Source organism: Callithrix jacchus, chromosome 3 (genome assembly GCF_049354715.1).
Source record: "Callithrix jacchus isolate 240 chromosome 3, calJac240_pri, whole genome shotgun sequence".
Classification (NCBI taxonomy): Eukaryota; Metazoa; Chordata; class Mammalia; order Primates; family Cebidae; genus Callithrix; species Callithrix jacchus.
Genome location: NC_133504.1, coordinates 54,316,952 through 54,337,790, shown reverse-complemented (window position 1 = coordinate 54,337,790; position 20,839 = coordinate 54,316,952). Strand labels below are relative to the sequence as shown.

At 36.2% G+C, this 20,839-nt stretch overlaps 1 protein-coding gene across 21 annotated transcripts in view; it reads right to left on the bottom strand.

Annotated features, from left to right (window-relative positions):
* Window positions 1–20,839, bottom strand: part of INPP4B (inositol polyphosphate-4-phosphatase type II B) — a 988,233-nt gene that overhangs the window by 515,570 nt on the left and 451,824 nt on the right. The gene's annotated exons all lie outside the window — the stretch shown is intronic.

The following is a 20,839-nucleotide window of genomic DNA, read 5'->3' as shown; positions in this document are numbered from 1 at the left end:
AATCACAATCCTAACAGCCAATGACTTCTCTAATATGCAGTGGAAAAGCTCTGTGATCTTTCTGAGACATTCTCCAGGGGCAGAGAAGGGAGATCCAACAGTCTGTTGGAAGAGAGTAGTTGGAGAAAAGATGAGACTATTTCATGACTATCCCTTATTGACTAGCATCCTAGAAGCAACCTTCTCCCATCTGCTGTGGCTGACATTGTTCACATATATTGTTCTCTTTTGAAATTCTTCCCAATATTCTAGTCTCACCTTCCATGACCCTGTTTCCATAATGTCTTTGACAATGTATCCAGATGAATTAGTATTTTCTTCTGTGCTCCTACAGCCCTTAAAGCCCAACGATCATAGAGTATTTAGCCACAAGGATAGTCAGGCTCCTCTGAAAGAGTGAGATCCTTCAGGATGGGCATGGTATCTTACTCTTCTTTTATTTCCAGAGTTTAGCACAGTATTCTGCTCAAGCTAAATACTTAGTATTATCTGATAAAATTGCCATGGAATAAATTGATTGTTGAAATCAGTCAGAGACTCCAGGACTTTGTTATATCTGCTGTGCCCCAAGGCCTCTGGTGGATAAATCCAGAAAATGTCTCCTGGGCAGGGGACCACTATTTCTGCTGTCTTGTGATTTAACAGGTAAGAGGCAAGATAACTCTGATTTAGACAAATATTCAGGAAAGTTGAGACCTAGGTGTCATCTGTGAATGAAGCAAACAACTAGATAAATTTCCTACAACGTGTCAGGCCTTGGGAATGAAAGATAAAAAGAGACACAGCATCTACCCTATACCTTTAAACAATTTGCAGCTGTTTAAAATGAATCTCAGTTTGGGAAATTCATGATCATTACTTGCTGAGAGTATCAGCAGCTTGAACTTGGAGTTGGTGGAACTCTGGATGTGGGTTGCTAGCTCTACAAGTTGAAGATATGGAAACTGAGGTAGGAATAGTCTGAGGGAAATAAAGCAGGCCTTGGCTCCGACACCAGACCCCTCCACAGACGTTCTTTGCTGAGAGAATGTGATGGTTCCATAAGTCTCAACCTAACCACTGACTTAATGACACATCCAGATTCATTCTAAGTAAGTATTATCATTAGCTATACTAAACTTCAGACAGGTTTTTACAGATTATAGGCCCCTGACCTCCCTTTTCTTAAAGCATTACAACCTTGCAAAATTTAAGGTTGTAAATTCTTTTGCTACCAGTTTGAGACGTAAACCTTCTTTCAGTCTCTTGCCAGTTTTACAACCAAAGAATGTCCTTCTCAAGGACCTAGGGGCCATCTCTTTGGCATGGAAGCATCAAGCAATGAGGGTAGGAGCCTAAATTCCATGAGTTCCAATTAGTAATAAACACAGCTGGCCTGATCACATTGACCAACTTTGCCCCTACAATCCTCCAGCACGTTTCTACTAGCTAGTCCAGTGTTTAAAACTCTTCAGCCTCCTGTTTCAGCAGAGCTGAATTTAATTACTCTCCCCTATCGCAATAGTCTTTTTTTTCTTTAGACGAAGTCTTGCTCTGTCATCAAGGCTAGAATGCAGTGGCGCAATTGGCTCCCTGCAACCTCTGTCTCCCGATTCAAGTGATTCTCCTGCCTCAGCCGCCCGAGGTAGCTGAGACTACAGGTGTATGTCACCATGCCCTGCTAATTTTTATATATATATTTTTTAGTACAAATGGGGTTTCACCATGTTGGCCAGGCTGGTCTCGAACCCCTGACCTTGAGTAATCTGCTCCCCTCGGCCTCCCAAAGTGCTGGGTTTATAGGCATGAGCCACCGTGCCTGGCCTACAATAGTCTTGGTAAAATGTTTTCCTTGCCTGTTTAACTCCACCCAGTGCAAATTTTCTTCGACAACACTTTATAATGTTTTAACCATGGCATAGTGGTGTAATAGTTGGGATTACTCAAAATTATCCAGTAGCTTTTCTTGATAATATAAACCAGTGGTTCTCAACCAAGGCCAATTTTGCCCCTTACATGATGTCTGGCAAACTCTGGAGATATTCTTGGTTTTCCCCCAAAAAAGTTGGAAGTTTGGCATGCAGTGGGTAAAGGCCAGGGATGCTGCTAAACACTTAAAAATGCAGTGTAGCCCTCACCACAAAGAATAATTTAGTCCAAATGTTAAAGCCGTGGTTAGGAAACTCAGCTGTAAATAATCAGACTCCTAGGAGCACCCTTCCCTAGGCTTCATCCTGGTCAAGGAAAATAGATTGTGCCAAAAAAACCACACCAAAATATAGTTCCCCAAACACAACAAAAGCAAACAACTGGTAAATAACTTTTGAAGAGAATGCCATTGAGAAACATGAGTGGAACCAATACAATTTCTAGAGTCTCAAATTATCTTAACACCAAACAAGTCCATATCTTGCATGATTCAGAATGTGTTCCTCTTGATGACAGTGTGCAGGCTCTGTCACTTCCTAAGGCAACACGGACCAGTTATTTTTATTTTTTTAAATTTAAGTTCTGGGATACATATGAAGAACGTGCAGGTCTATTACATAGGTACACACATGTCATGGTGGTTTGCTGCATCCATCAACCCATCAACTACATTAGGCATTTCTCCTAGTGCTATCTCTCCTCTAGTCCCCTATCCCACAACAGGCCCTGGTGTGTGGTATTTCCCTCCCTATGTCCATGTGTTCTCATTGTTCAATTCTTACTTATGAGTGGGAGCATGCAGTGTTTGGTTTTCTGTTTCTGTGTTAGTTTGCTGAGAATGATGATTTCCAGCTTCATCCATGTCCCTGCAAAGGACATCAATGCATTCTTCTTTATGGCTGCATAGTATTCCATAGTGTGTATGTGCCACATTTTGGGAAAACTGGCTAACCATATGCTGAAAACTGAAACTGGACCTCTTCCGTACACCTTATACAAAAGTTAACTCAAGATGGATTAAAGACTTCAGTGTAAGACCTAAAACCATGTACCAGTTATTTAACTCTCAGGCTCAGTTTTCTCATGGGTATAAAGGAGGAATCACGGCCCCTGCCTCTTAGCATGCTTGTAAAGATTCAGTAACATGATGCATGCTCACTGCTTAACCCAGTATCTGACTTACAGTAACTACTTAATATGCAATAATAATACGAAGCAACATTAAGAGAAGAAAATAGGAAATCTAAGAATTTACTACGTAATAAATAATGAGGAAATAAATGAGATCTAATTAAGTCCCAGGCCTACCATTTAATATTTTGAGAGCAAACTAACTCTTCCAACACCATTATTTTTATGAGAATTTAAAATCCAGATAATCCAATTTGGGGGTTTGCTGAGTCACTTTGGATTCATAATCCACATGAAGGTATTTCCTAGTAAGAATCTAATTAGATGTTTAATTAGTCTATGTAGAATAATTAACTGCCACTTTGCCATTATCTGCTTTAGAGGTTCATCTTAGTCCATTTATTTACATGATAATAACTATGATTAATCTAACATAGAATGCCACTAGCTATCATATTTCTCTGACAAAGGAATGGCTCTTCAGCTAGCCTATGCTCTCCTTGGAAAATTACTAAATTTTCAGAAGCTCTTTTAGTAGCTGGCAAGAAAACTCTAGCATGTTACCCGATTTCATTTTCATTTACTAAAAAAAGCAGTTATAGCAATAATAAAGAACAAACATAAATTTAATTTACTTGTGGTACACTGATCTTCTTTTATTTGGCAAGTACACAATAAAAGAATTAAGCATCTCTTTTGCACATAGCTTGAAAACTATCAGGAAAACTAGCTCAGAGTATCTGTGGTAGCTCAGATGCAAATTAATTTGGCTTATTATGTAATGTAGGGTTCTAGTGCATTTTCATCAACTACATATTGAGTAAGAGATCTTAAATATCATGCCTTATATTTTTATTTGTCCCACATTTAGAGCTTTGATTACTTGTATTTTTCTCACTCCTTATTTTCAATGTATTCAAGATTACCTGACTTTCCTCAAAAACTATAGGTGAAACTTTAAAATGCATTAGTATATTAGGAGTAAAATTATGAAATCTCATTAGTTTTCACTCAACAATTTTTAAAACAATAGGTAGAGAGTGATTTTAAATCCCCAAGCTAAAATAAACCTCAAGATCAAATGCAATGGATTTCTTACTTTTAAATTTTCTAAACTAATTATTTCTTCAGATAGACTTGTCAGTTCCAAATTGAATGTGACTCAAGTTTCTGAAATCCTGGGAAATAAAGGATATCTTCGCTCATTTTTTATTCCTCTATAAAGAGAGTTGTATTAAAATTTCCAAATTTCTTTTCCTCTTTATGAGCTCCACAGGGTACATTTTGGTTAGTTCAATATACTATTCCTACTTTAACTTTCTCATACATTCATCTTTTTCAATTTTATTCTAAAATTTCAAGTCAAAGAACAAAATCTCTAAGGTGCTAGTCCTCCCAAATGTACTTTTGAAAACAGGGACATTAGGTGTAACTTCAATGAGGTACAGATGAGGACATCTTGCTAAGAAGAACTAAAAAAAAAAAAATTATGAAGAACGGCATAGCTACAGAATTACCCTTTACAATAATCTTAACAGGAAGGCAAATAATCTGCTTGTCATTCTATCTAAAAGTGAAAATTTTTATCATGTAGAAATCCTCTGTAGACATTGTTTGGTAGTTCACTTTCTGTAAATCAGGACCTATTACAGATCATGAGCTAACAAAAGTCAGTATTTTTTTGGAAAATAATACTATAGTGTAAGTAGATAGTGTGTTAAGCATTTAAATATGTGGTTCTTACCTTTGGTTGAGCATTAGAATCACCTATGGAGCTTTGAAACACTCGAATCCCCAGACTGCCCCCACCCCGCCACAATCAACTAAATCAAGATACCTAAGCTGGGACTCAGGCATTAGCATTGTTTAATGCTCTCCCAGGTGATTCCAATATGCAACCAATTTTGAGAACCAATGCTTTCAAAAATAGAAGGCTTCATAACAATTACCACTATAGGATAGAGTTAAAAGAATATTTGAATATATCTTCATAATTGATGGCTAGAATAAAACAACTGCCTCTACATCCTTAATATAACATTTAAGATGAGCTTTAAAACTGCTTCTGAAATTGATTTTTAAATTTTTATACTTTTCATAGAATACTCCAGCAAAACTTTGAGTTTTTTTGATACATTTATATATCTAAGTTGAGGCAATTTGATCTGCCATAGGCATTTATAAAACACTAAAACATGAAGGTAAACTTTGCTAACCCAATTCAAGTGACTCTAGGTGAAATAGAAGAAATCGGCCATTGCTCAATCATACTTCCTCAAAAGCAAGATAGTAGTACAAAATTTGGTGTAAGAATATCGTAATACGGTAGGCAAATAGCTTTTGGTTTCATATCTTGAAATAAAATCCCACTACCAGTTTATTACTCATGAAAACAATAGCTGAGCACCTTTTAGGTATATGGCACCATGCTAGACCCTGAGGATACAGTTCCTACCCTCAACAACTTACAGTCCAGCTTGCTGATTTTGTAAGTCAGGTCAAAGATTATAATGCCATCTATACACTCACTATAAACCCAAGATATTACTAAAACATTGGTAATACATCAAGTTCCAAGTGTATTACCATTTGTCCAAATAATATAAAGTTTTCAGATTATGTTGGTTGATTTTTCTATATCTCATCATCTAAAAGACCAAGAAAAGACTGATAATGTAAACATTACTACCTTAGCTTGGGCAAGCTTACGAGAAAAAAAAATGCATCAGATGATTCTCATAGTCCCACCTCAACATAATTTGCTTTTCCTTTCTTTGCTGTCTTTTACTATGTGTTACTTACTTGTCATCATCATCATACCATTACTGTAATTATCACAACTACCGAGGCAGAGTCTCTGATATGCAATTCAAAAAGTTATCTGAAAGCAAAAATGATGGCACTGGAAAATTGTTGATCTATTTCAAACTTATTTTATTTCCAGATTATTTTACCTTTTTCTTATAAAAGTAATTTGTGCTTATTATACTGTAGTAAAAGCACAAGAGAAAATTACCCATAACCCACCACCACAGCAACCATATTTTTTTTATATTACTCTAAACTTTTTTCTATCAAACATGTACACAAAACCATGCTGAATTTAAAATTCAATATATAGCTTTTTAATTTTTCACCTCATATATTAAGAATTTTAAAATGTCATTAAGAACTCTTCATAAACTTCATTTAAAATGGTATGTGGCTGAAATGTATAATATGACAGGGTACTTCAAGAGATTCAGAATATTAATTTAATGAACAAATGAAATGTGTACGCACTGCCTTGTGTGTGCTGAGCCCTATTCTAGATTTTGAGGACATCAAAAGAAACAAAGACAAATGTCTTAGCCCGTTCAGATTGCTTTACCAGAATACCATAAACTGGGTGGTTTATGAAAAAACAAATTGATTTCTCACAGTTCTGGGGCTGTTAGAGGGAAAGCTGGGAAGTACGTGATCAAAGCGCCAGGAGATTTTGTGTCTGGTGAGGGGTTGTTTCCCCATTCGTGGATGAGAAAACTGTCGCTGTGTCCTCACAAGGTGGGATGGGCAAGGCCGCTTTCTGGGGTCTCTTTTATAAGGGCACTAATCTCATCCAGGAGGGCTTTGCTTTCATGATCAAATCACCTTCTTAAGGCCCCAGTGCCTCATACCCATTACACTGAGGATGAGGATTGAAACATATAAATTCTGGGGGAGCACACTCAGACCACAGCAACAAGATACCTGCTCTGTAGATTTTATACTCTATTTTGTAGAAACAGACGATTTTAAAAATCAACAAGATAATTTCAGATAGTGATTCCTGTTTTGGAGAAAGAAAAAAGTCATGAAATTCCAACATCTTGAGAGGGGCTGGCTAGAGAGGGGAAAGGGGGAGTGTTTGCAAAATGTCCATCTCTAAGTAGGCAATGTTTGAAATGACAACTCAGTGATAAGTAGAAACCAGCCATATGAAAATCTCTAGCATATGCGAATGTGGAAAAAGTGGAATAATGCTACCTTCCTGAAAATCCCTAATTACCTGAAATAGACATCTTCATGAAGGTACAGGAAAAGAATAAGCAAACCTTCAAAGCCTCTTCCCCACCAGTCCTCATGTGGTCTTTCTCAAGTTCCATCTAGATTTTAATTTATCCTTTCTTTGAAAGCCACTTAGAAACCAATGCCTTTGTTACACCATTCACCAATCACAATGAGAAATGATAAGACCAAATTCCTCCCTAAACTTCCAAAAGTGTAGAAACATAATCTGAATGAAATCTGTGTTGTATTTTTTGCCATACATTTTTACTATAAATCTACTGTGATCTTTGACATTTCAAATTTGTATCGCTGTTATTTTTTGTGATAATTTGTGGAGCTGAAATATGTCAAGTTTGTACAGTGGATTTAGTGCTGTAGTGAAAAGCATGGGCTATGAGTGGATGCTAATGGTAAGATCTTACTGAAGCTACTTAGGCCAGCTTCAATTTTCTTGTTATAATAATAATATTATTTGTTTTATAAATCATGATGTAGAGAACTCAGCTTAGAGTCTGACTTAAAACAAGATTCCAATAAATAGTGACAGAGAGAGAGAGAGAGAGAGAGAGAGAGAGAGAGAGAGAGAGAGACAGAGAGAAAGAGAGACAGAGAGAAACAGGATATACTGCAACACCTTCCACACAACCCAATTTGAGATATATATATTTTTTATTTCCCACTGCTCTGAGAGGGGGCTGGGTTGCTGAGGAGGGCAGTGTGAAGGCTACCTTACGGGTCTCTGAATTCCCTCACAAACTTAAGTATAGGACGCAGTCACCCCATTGCTTTTGAAATCCTATTTCAACTACAGAGTTCTCTGCTTCAAGGCAGACGTCTCTGAAAATATTTGTGTTAGTGTGAAAAAAAGAAGTACCTTAATGAGGGCTAAATATATATATTTATTTAAAATATATATATTTATTTGAATATTTATTATATTTAATATATATAAATTATATATATTATTTAAATATTTATTTAATATATTTATTATTTAAAAATATATATATATTTTGTCTTAGATGAAGTCTCACTCTGTTGCCCAGGCTTGAGTGCAGTGGTGCGATATTGGCTCACCTCAGTCTCTGACTCCCAGGTTCAAGTGATTCTCCTGCCTCAACCTCCTGAGTAGCTGGAATTACAGGTGCCTGCCTGCCATCATGCCAGGCTAATTTTTGTATTTTTAGTAGAGATGGGGTGTCACCATGTTGGCCAGGTTGGTCTTAAGCTCCCGACCTCAGGCAATCAGAGTGCTGGGATTACAGGCATGAGCCACAGCGCCCAGCCTTGAGATTATTTCAAATATTGTATGTATATAAAGATCTTAGTAGTAGCAAAAACAAGATTTAATTTAGTTATGCCAAATTTCTCTTTGAGTAGCCTCCTGAAACTCTTGCCTGGAAGACTTTGTGTGGTCATCTAAGAAGGGCTATTCATCAACTTTCACTCAGATGAATTGTTTACCATGGGATTTGGGGAGCCTGAATTCCCGAACCCCACTAATTCTTGGTCACAAACTTCTTGTCAAGTTTCCAATGTAATCCTGTTGGGTCACGAAAACAAAATGCTGATGATATTATTTAAATTTTCTCTGGTATTTTCTTCTGTTCTTAAAGCCCTCATTAAGCTACTTCTTTTTTCCACACTAACACAAATATTTTCAGAGAAGACTGCCTTGAAGCAGAGAACTCTGCAGTTGAAATAGGATTTCAAAAGCAATGGGGTGACTGCGTCCTGTACTTAAGTTTGTAAGGGAATTCAGAGACCCATAAGGTAGCCTTCACACTGCCCTCCTCAGCAACCCAGCCCCCTCTCAGAGCAGTGGGAAAGGGCTCATCAGGTGGGCTTGAACCAGAAGGCTCCCTTTTTCACATAATTTATATGTGGAAGGATATGATAGTCAAAGGGTTCTGTGGCTAAAAATGAAGTCTGAAAACCACAGAGCCAGTAATGTGAACGTAGGCCCTCTGTAAGCTACAGTGTGATTTTCTCATGCTAGTTTTTAATATTATGGATGTTTGTTGGTTCTGAAAAAATTTAAATGCTTGTTTTATTGGAAATTGCCGAATTAGACAATAAATGTCATGAAAAGGCATTGTTCTAAGTCAAATATTCATTTTTATTTTTCTACCATTATATGTAATAAGCATATTTAAAATGCTGTTTCTGAAGGGATTTATTTAGTGGAGAAAGCAGGAGCAGTTGACTAAACTTTTCCATCCAAAATTTAATTCCCACAGGGTCAACCCAGTCAGTCAACTTTTGCAGAAAAGAAATTCACCAGATTTCTTGGTTCTCAAGAAGATATTCAGGGGAAGGTTTTCAGCAAAAGAAGATCTCTTCTTTTGCTGAAAGTGAGGACCCTGAGGATCTCAATTCTATTACTGCAACCTGGATATTTAATCCCAGGATACAGCCCAATACCAAAGGAATACTGAAAAACAGTCACTAAAAACAGAAATCCAACTTAATTCAATGTACATTATTTGTCTTAAAAAGCAGCAAACAACTACAGGATATGGGACTTAATAATAATAGGAAAGAAATATAATGCTTACTATGGGCAAGTGTTTACACATATTAGTTTACTTATTTCTCATGCCAACCCTACCAGTTTAGCCCCATAATCATCTTCTTTCACAGTTGTGGCACAGAGAGAATAAGTCACCTGCCCAAGTTAGTGATCCAGCTCTAGAGATCACCACACAATGTTTGGTTTCAGTGACATAAGGCAAACAAATGCATTTAGATAACAACCCTGAAAATTTTAAGCATGCTTTTGCGCTCGTTATCTTCCTTTTGTCCCTTTGGATCCACACATTGCTCTGTGCCCTGGAGCCTGTGTGGACAGAATCAATCTGCTTCTAGGTGGGTTTAGCACTACCTGGAGATTAAAGGTGAAGGGACAGTGAGGTCAGGGTATTCATTATCCTGTGTTTCCCCAGTCAGGTTACTACTGCTTGGCTGCAACCCTCTGTTGAAAGCTACAGCTCCTGTCAAATGACACACTCCACTCTGGACTCTGGTACCTCTCCCTTTCTCCATCCCTAATCACCCAGCTCTCTACTGTCACACTCACTGAGGCATTGCACCATCTCTACTATTTTCCCTAAACTCTAACCACATCTTTGTAAATAGTTCTTTTATTAAACTTTTCTCAGTTCATCAATTCAAGAATCTGAGCAGAGCATTAATTTCTTGATCTACTTTACATATGACTAGACAAAAAAAAAATGCAGTATGATCTTCCTAATTCCCACCTTCCACCCTCTGCATACCAGGCCCAGGAAATAAGTTCTACAGCAGTCAAAAAGGAGTTCCTTACTCCTACAACAAGCCTATGTGAATTCTTTAATTTTTTTTAGTTTTATAAAAGGCCAGGAATTGAGGTTTGCAAGTAGAACAACAGTATTTTGATTCTAATAGTAGTCATTGGGTCTATTAAAGCACCATGAGTGGCAAGCAGCAGGGCAGTAACAGAGTTATTCATGTTCGGTGTCTCTTTGAGTTGACTAACCTTGCTGAAGCCTTGGTTCAGGTGTCATAAAAGAGACACTTAGCCTAATTAAATAAAAAAATTTAACGTTACACAGTTGACAATATTAGACAGTTGGCTTCCTGGAAGTGAGTAGTAAAATACATCCAGGAAATGTAATCCCATGGCGCAAAGAGATACCAGGTATATCCTTGTACTCCCTTCAATCAGATTAATCATTCATCAGAAACAATGCATGCCTATGAATATGTCTTAGCCTTAAACAAAGAAAATGAGCATCTAAACACAACTTAACATCTCCTCTTCAAAACATCTTAAGTTGCTCTTGGCATTTACTTTAGCAGCCCACCTAGTGATGAGAATGGAGGCTGTTTCCATTGAAAAAGATCATAGAACAATACCCTGAGCCACAATTTTTAAAACACTGGTCACCTATCCCTCTCTCTCCCCTAATATACTTTAATAATGTTGATAACTCTTTCCACCTCCACTTCTGGTTTCTCTATTGAAAGTACAGATTCTTAGCTCCAATTCAGCAGGCCTGGTATTGATGGATCCATTTCCTTTTTACCATATCTTGATATTTACAGTGAAATGTATTTAGAGGTAAATTACTTACTGTCTTTACTAACAAACCTCAGTTTTCATTATCACAATGTGTCCCAAAGGTCTTAAAACATAGGAGCACATACCACGTTCCAGTGGAATCGATATAGCAAGTTGACATCTTCCTTAACTACAGTTTCATAGAGCAATGGCTGGAGATGATTGTGTAATATATTGATCTATTTCAGCAATTAGCATTTAAATAACCTCTTGGGGGCACCCTTAGGCTGGTGGGAGGCAATGACCAAAGATTAAAGGTCAGAAACCCTAAATATCATTCCTCTAATTCTAACTCTGGCACCATCTTGATGTGTGACAACAGAGTTCCCCCAGCATAAAATGACAAATCTCTATTATTATGGATGTTTGTTGGTTTATAAACTGATTGTCAGTTATTGGTATGAACAAGTGATTTTTTTTTTTTTTTTTTTTTGAGACGGAGTTTGGCTCTTGTTACCCAGGCTGGAGTGCAATGGCGTGATATCAGCTCACCTCAACCTCTGCCTCCTGGGTTCAGGCAATTCTCCTGCCTCAGCCTCCTGAGTAGCTGGGATTACAGGCACATGCCACCATGCCCAGCTAATTTTTTGTGTTTTTAGTAGAGACGTAATTTCACCATGTAGACCAGGATGGTCTTGATCTCTTGACCTCGTGATCCACCTGCCTCGGCCTCCCAAAGTGCTGGGATGACAGGCGTGAGCCACCGCGCCCAGCGAACAAGTGATTTATAAGCACAAAAAGTAACATGAAAAAAGCTTGTGATACTTCACCTACCAGAAATCAATCTGAAATTATTTTTAGTAATTGATATTTTCATTATCCTGAAGTATAATTAAGATACAGCTGTTCTTTCTTTTCCTTCCCACCAGTGGTAGCCAATCTCTAAGGTGACTTCCTCTAATGACTGTCACCCTCTGTTACTCACACACTCACATAATTCTCTCCCACACTGATCAGGGCTAACCTGCACATCCAATACAATATTGCACAAGTGAGCGTGTACGACTTCTAAGGTTAGTTTATAAAATCATTGTTGCTTCTACCTTACTCTCTCATATCACTCACTCTAGGGAAAGCTCACTGCAATGTAAAAAAGACACTCAAGGAGCTCAGTGGATTGGCCCACGTGATGAGAAACTGAGAGCCAGTACCAACTGCTCGTCACATAATTAAGCAAACTTGGTAGCAGACGTTCTTGCTCAAGTCAAGCCTTCAGATGATTGGAACCCCAGCTGATATCTCCACTGTAACCCCATGAGAGCTGCCAAGCTAGAATTACTCAGCCAAGCCAATCCTGAATTCTGGACCCACAGAGTCTGTGTGAGATAATAAATGCTCATTTGTTATAAGTCACAAAGTTTTGAGGCCATTTGCTACAAAGCAATAGACACTTAAGACATTCTTCATTCTAATTTTTCACTCTATACAAGGTTTATGTTGTGTGTGTATACATCCTTTCCACCACCCCCTGACATGCACATAACCATTTTTCAGGCAAGTCCTCCATACAGGACCACAGGAAAATATCTAGGAGCAATAGGTGGGCCTGTACACGTTGATAATCACACACTTTTAAGGAATTGACACTCTAAGGTATTTGTGTCCATAGTTACTACACCTGTATACATAATGAGGCCCATCTATAAAATTTCCTCCTACAAGAAATCATTAACAAAACTAAATATCTCATGTTTAATCTTCATTAATGTATATATGCTCATTAATTTTTAGCATAATACATTATTCCATTTTCTTACAGTAGCATAAGCAGAATACTACTGATATAATTGTATTACCCAGGTGGTTTATAAGCATTGAGTTAATGTCTTGTCTATGACCTCTGTTAACTGGCAGAATTGAATTGTTTTATACTATTTCAGCTTGTAGTGAGACAAATGAGTTACACAGTTAAGAGCGACATCTGCTTGAAATACTGCTAATCTCTAGCAGGAGAGTTTAAACAAAATATGAATTTCTTCAGCAGCATAAAATTTTTACACAGTTATTAACTGTAACTTTACTATGAGTTATGATCACATTACATAAAAAAATGCTAAAGTACTAATATTATCAGAAGAACCCAAAGCAGATAATCTATTATTTGTTCCACTTGCCCTTTGTCTTACATAAAAATTAATCAACATTTCAGATCAATATTAAATTATAATAAAATTTGAGAAGATAAACATTTACTGTTTGTATCACTATACTTCCAAGACTAAAATGACAAAGCAGATGAAAGATCACATCTTTAAAAACTTTTGGATACCTTAATAATCTCCATAAAAGAACTGATTAAAAACTGTTTTCAGTATTAGATTTCAATACAATAGTGGCTTGAAAACACAGAGTATTTTATTAGTATTGATGTAAATTTCTTCTATGAAAGTCTGGGTTCTAAATTAACCTAAACAATATTAAAGGTATTACATTATATTACAAATAAAATTTTAGCTCTATACAAATTATATTTCTGAAAAGTACAGGTGTTTTCTTTTGTATAAGTCCATGAAACAACCTTTAGAGTGGTATAAATTACAGCAAAATACAATTTATATAAAATGAGATTTAAATGTTTTATCTTTCAACAAATAGCAGCATAATTTTACCAAATAGAAAATGGGATAAAAGGTAATCGTTATGAAATGAGAATCACAAATTGCACTTCTGAAACATTAAGATAGACAAGGGTTAACTATTCATCATAGGTACTAGATCTTTACATAAAGCTTAAAATACTTGTTTGATATTTTCATTTAATACCCATGTTAATACATTTATAAATTATTGAAGGAGTAGAAACAAGGGCATTTGCTTCTGACATTATCTTGGCTAAGGGAGCCTTATGTGTGCCAATACATAAGAAATAAAATGTCAAGTTAATAAATTTTTGCTTATTCAATTATATTTATTTTATTTATTATTGCATTAAAATTGTACTCTTCCTAAACAAGGAATTTAAGATGTGTACCATATTCAAAAATATTTAAACGAATCATTTAAATAAATTGGTAAATTGGACTTACGCTTAATATAGTTTTAAAAGGGTTGAGTTATTTTACTGAGAAATTATTGATGATATAATTCTGAGAAGCCTGATGCACTGAATTTTATCTACTACCCATATATTATTAAAGTATCATTTCTCCTCAGATTATTTCAAAATATTTTTTAAATAAATGAATGAATAAATGAAGGACAGATGTCTCCAGAAACAGGTCTGGCAATGGCTTGGCATAAATACATTCCGTTTGTTTGAAAACAAATACCACTAACCTTCAAAGTATTACTTTTATATCCATTATATGCCTACCTAAAACGAATAAGACTTAGGTCTTGATATCAAAGAGATGAAAAATATAATCAGGAAAATTAAGTTAAATTACACGATACAATTAGGGAAAATTAAGTGCTGTGATGTATAACAGCATTTCCCAAAATATCCGCGAGTTGCTAATAGATGTTTCATTAAGACAAAAATAAAAGGCTTCTATGGTAAAATAAGTTTGGGAAATATTTCATAGCACATTATTCTCCTGGCAATTCATATTTTCATTAGCATATTAATGAGAGAAAAGTTTTGCAGCAAAGAAAATTCTTAGAGTTTAACCCAGAATATCCAAAATTTATTTGAATCTATGAAAACCTTTGTTAAATTTTCTATTTTTAGCCATAAAAAATTTTTTAAATTCTGAAAAGTGAAGAGAAAAAAATGAAACAAGTACTGGCCACATTAATCTAACAGGCATTAGCACTTTGCCATACTTGGTTCAGATTTTTAAAAGCTACATAATAGTGAAACATCACGTATACAATTAAGGTCTCCCTGACCCCTTTTGTTTCCTTCTTCAGAGATTCCCAGTATTCCGAAATTGGTATATATTCTTCTTGTCCATGATTTTATACTTTTGATTCATATGTTTGCACCTACAAATAATACATAAAATTTCTGTGTTTTAAAGTTACAAAAATATCATTTTTGTACACATTATGATTTACTGGTCTTACTAGTCTTATTCAATTTATGTTTATGTGGTATATCTATGACAATGCATATAGAGTTTGTCTCTTTAACTTGGGGATTGTATATGTATAAATAGAGCCCACAAAATACAAGTTAATTTGTTTGGTATTGAGAAATAATTTAAAGACACAGAGTGATGAACTAACTAAAACATTCTTCATCATAATATCTATAGCACAATAGTAGATTCGAATCTTGGCCTGCCACTTGACTGGCTATGTGCTTTGGGCAAGTTATTTCTCCTCTACTGGACTCAATAAGCACATGTGTAACAGTGCTGCCAACTTTTTTGGGTTTATGATTTACCTTTGATTTTATTTACCATTTCTTTTGTTGTATTTTTTACAGGTTTTTACGTTTATCAATTTTTAAAGTTTGTATTTTGGTATCTCATGTTTTCTTATAAAATTTTCAGTTTTATTTTCCATATTGAAGATTTTATTCCATCTGCTATTGCAACATGTAGACATTTAATTGTCCCAGGAACATTTCTTTCTTTTTATTTTCAGACATGAGGTCTCCCTATGTTGCCCAGGGTGGAGTGACATGGTTATTCACAGGCATGATCACAGAGCACTGCAGCCATGAAATGGCCTCAAGACATCCTCATGCATCAACCTCCTGAGTAGCTGGGACTACAGGCAATCGATGCCACTCCAGGCTTTTCCAATGACCGACCTTCCTTCCTTCCTCCCTCCCTCCCTCCCTCCCTCCTTCCCTTCCTTCCTCCCTCCCTCCCTCCCTCCCTTCTTCCCTCCTTCCCTCCTTCCCTTCCTCCCTCCTCCCTCCCTCCCTCCTGTCCTCCTTCCCTCCTTCCCTTCCTCCCTCCTCCCTCCCTCCCTTCCTTCCTTCCTCCTTCCCTCCATCCCTTCCTTCCTCAGAGTTTTGCTCTTGTTGCCCAGGCTGCTTGAGTGCAATGGCTCAATCTTAACTCATCACAACCTCCTCCTCTCAGGTTCAAGCAATTCTCACTGCCTCAACCTCTCAAGTACCTGGGATAACAGGCATGTGCCATCACACCAGGTTAATTTTGTGTTTTTCATAGAGATGGGGTTTCTCCATGTTGGTCAGGCTGGTCTTGAACGTCTGACCTCAGGTGTTCCGCCTACCTTAGTCTCCCAAAGTGTTGGGATTACAGACATGAGCTGTAGCGCCCAGCCTCCAATGATATTTCTTGGTTAATCTATCCCTTTGGTACTAAGTTCCAATGCCACCTCATCATATACCAAGTCTGTGTAATAAAGAGGATATCATTAGTAGATGAGAGAAGGGAGAGAGTTTACTATATCACTTGCTTAATCATACAAGAAGGGCTGCCTGAAAGAAGTGGCCCCGGGTGGCATCTGAATATAGGTTGGATGCAATAAGAACATGGGTTTTCATGTCAGACTGACCTTCATTTAGTAATTTAGTATTTCTTTAGTTATATCCTTTCTGTAATACCATTACAAGTGAATTAATCTTACTAGAAATGAAGTTCCTCACCTATAAATGAAGCTAATACAACTTACCTAATAGTATTATTTAAGAAGCTACTATATTTTAAAGTGGCTACCATAGTGTCTTGCACATACAGTGTGTTCAAAATAGTATTGTTATAGTCATTTGATTTCTTGTTGCTAGTAGCAGTCATGTCTGATTAGGAGCTGTGAGTTTGAAAAGAAAAGATAAAGCAAATATGAAAGGAATTCCTAGGAAAGAAAAGGTAACTGGGGCATTGCCTGACTAGAGAGATGAGAATTAGAGATGACTCCAAGCTGTGATTTGGAGGATAAGATATAACAAAAATTGAAGGTAGTAGTTTAGGACAGAGGTTCTCAAAGTTGTTCCAACACAAGCAGCAACAACAATTACTAAAAATTGATTACACGTGCAAATTCAGGACCCCAGAACTACTAAATCAGAAACTCTGACTCTGATATGGGGACCAACAATTCATGTTTTAACTCGCCCCCAGATAATTGGAATGCACGTTCAGGTTTGAGACGTGATGGAACATGTTTGGAGTATGATGAGTGGAAGGTGATGCTGAGACAGCAGGTGAACACGCTGTAAGAGGAATATGAGAGCTGACGATGTACACTTGCCATGCAAAAGGCTGAAATTCTTTTCTGATGCCTTTTCTTGCTTTCAGTTATAGGTTTTATTTGCTCCCAATCTCCGAATCATTTCTCAGCTTTCAAATTCTCCTTGCAATCCACCTACTTGGCAAAGCAGTGTCAGGGTTTTAACCTTAATCAGTCTCCACTCTTCCCACAATCTCCCTCCTGCATTGCTCTCCTCCTGCTTTTAGCTCGAAGCCTCCACAGAGAAGGCAATTTGTCCGGTACAATTTCATATAATGTTAAATACCATGTACATTTACAGTGCTTTATCAATAACGAATGAGAGTAGTAATAGCTTAGAACCCAGCTTTTAATAGTAGGAATCCCTGGCCATTAAATATAAAACAATTATCAATATGTGTATGTCTAGTGACTTCCCTTTCTGGCACCAGAAAGACAGCAGTCTGCAAAGAACATGCTGTATCTATTCTATTTAAAAGCCCTTTATCTTAAAAACAGATTTCATCTTGTATCCAGTAGGAGTAAAAGCGCACAAGGAGTAGAGCGGTGCCAGCCACAGAAAATATTTGCTATAGTCACCCTGTTTTGCTATCTATTTTCAGACTTCTCCATGGTATTTCTTCAGTTGTATTGATTCTGAGGTGGAAGTGGAGGTGGGGAAATGAGAGTTTTCCCTTCAATAACTTGTCAGAGACCTGACCAGTGAGTTAATTTTAGCCATAATGCATCAATGTCAGCTGTAAAGGATCAGTTGTGCAGTAGCTACAGGATCAACTGTATAGATATCACAGATCAGTTAATTGACCATGGCATGCTTTGGAGCAGGATGCGCATGGAGATATCACCTGTATTTTAAACTAGTGTGAACTTCTTTGTAACATTTTCAAATGCATGTTTAATAAAACAAAATCGATCTTCAGAGGTTTGAAAAATGTCATACTTACTATTTATAAATATAATTCTGTAGTGTTTCTCAGTGTGCTTTTCCTTTTGCAATTTCAACATTGCATGCATGCATAGATATGAACAAAAATCTATAAATTATATAAAATGTCATGTAAAAAGTTAGCCAATAAAATATATTTAAAAATTTTTACCTTAAGTAACATGTCTAACTATATAGACAAAATTAATCTAACAAATATTTTGGACAGTTAGATAATGCTGTGTTTGTGACGTGAAATTATGATTCTTTGCAATAAAGTCAATTTGCTTGTATTATTTAATTCATCTATAATCACAGCTAGAAGTTTTAAAGCAAGTTCTAAGGTTAAAACTGCCCATTATTTTTGTCACAGAAAATTTAAAATATGCCACATATGAACTTCAATGCATGAAAGAAAACACACAAAACAGCTACAATGATTTAATCTCAGTAAAAAGATACTATATAATCTTTTCATTTATACAGAAATTATTTTCTAAATTCCCTCTCATAAGTAATATTAACAATACCAATATCAATAATACAGAAATGAAATATTTTAAGTATATTTAAATCATATTCAAATTCATACCAGAAACTTTTTATACAATTTATACAAAATAAAAACAAAACACACACACACACACACACACACACACCAAAAACATACTTATCCAGAAACTTTTTATACAATTTATACAAAATAAAAACAAAACACACACACACACACACACACACACACACACCAAAAACATACTTATATTTCTTAGTTAATAAGATACAGAAAGCATTAGCAGCAAGCAATAATGACAGTCAAGCTGTTCCTTGCTATGTTTGCTCTTGGACTAGTAGACCATGAACACTGAGGTGAAGCAGTGTCTCAACAGTCATGAACTGATAAGTAGTCAATTATGTGTAGGTTCTCTGTAGAGAGAATTTCAGAACATTATAAAATCCAGTTTTCTTTTAAAATAAAGAGAATTGTACATTCATTGCCTTTCCCTATGGTAATTTTACTATGTTGTAACATATAGACTAAGGATAGGAAATTAATAATTCATCTGATGTAATAAATGAAATTATCTGGATCAGCAGTTCTGAAAGTATGATACTCAGATCTATAGGGGTCCTAGAATACTTTTCAGGAGATTCGTAAAGTCAAGGCAATTCTTACTATACTGTCTGTTTTTTTCATTATTTACCTTAAAAAAATTTTTTTTTCCCTTTATTTCTTTAACTGTGTTAATATGTGTACTTTTTCACTATGTTGATATGTATTTGCTTTGGTGGCACAAATACAATGGTGGGTAAAATTGCCTTAGAATAAATCAAGGCAATAGAACCAAGATGTACTGGCAGACCTTGTATCATTTACTGTCATACACTAGAATGCTAGTTTCACTTGAGACTATCTTTGATGTAGCAATGAAATTATTAGTTTTATTGTCTTGGCCTTGAAACATGCATTTGACCATTTTATATGACAAGAGTTGAAAGTATGCCATTACATGGTAAAGCAGAGAACTGTATTACTTATCCACTGCTGTGTAAAAAATTACCCCAAAACACAGCAGCTTAAAGCAACATACATTGATGATCTTAGTTTCTGTGGGTCAGGAATTCATGTACTTCTTATCTGGCTCAAGTGCTTAAAAGGCTGTAAACAAGGTGTTAATTGGGGTGAGAGTCATCTTAAGGCCTAAGTAGGGAGGAATACACTTCAGTCTACTCATGTAGTTGTTGTAGGATTCAGTTCTTTGCAGATTTGGGGTCTGAGGACCTCAGTTCCTTGCTGGCTATTGGCTAGAGACCACTCTCCGTTCCCTGCAGGTTTCCCTTCCAGGCAAGAATGAGGAAGAGCTAGAGGGAGAAGTTCAGCGGGACAGAAATCACAGTCGTTTACAATCTACTCAGAGAAGTGACACCTTCTCACTTTTGTCATATTCTGTTTGTCAGCAGCAGGTCACTAGGCCCAGCCCACACTGAAGGAGAGGAAATTACACAAGATCATGAGTCAGGACCAGTGAGACCCCAGAAGATGCCTCCCGTAATAGTCATCTCCAGGCAAGGCATGTGTGTGACTGTGTTGCAAGTTGAACTAGCTACTTTTCTTACTTAAACCTGTTTTCACCTGAAAACATAATTAACAGACAAGCTATATTTATTCAGGCTGGGATATTTGCAGATATTCGCAGAATTATTTCTTGAAAATGAAAAAAGTAGATTTTGACACTTCGAGAAAAATAAACTGTTTGTTGCCAATTACAGAATTTGAATATTCAAAAAATTTGTAGTCTAAATTTTTTAAAAGAAAAATTTTTAAAGGAAATTGGTAGCAAGATTAAAGAATGTGGGTTTTCTATGTTGTAAAATGAAACGTGTTGGCATTTCTCAGATCTGTGAACCTCAGTGAGCCAATGTCTTACAAATGACAAATGGATGCTTTTATGGAAACACGCATGTATCCATTTAAAGTACAAACCAATGGATCTGAGGTAACAATATGAAAGTTTGGTGATATGGTTTCAGATTCTACATTGCTATTAACCTTTAGGAAACTACCACTTAACAGAATTCCTATGTAGTATCAAAGGAGAATATCCATGATTATCAGAAAAGGATAGTAAAATACTTGTTTATTTTCAACTATATGA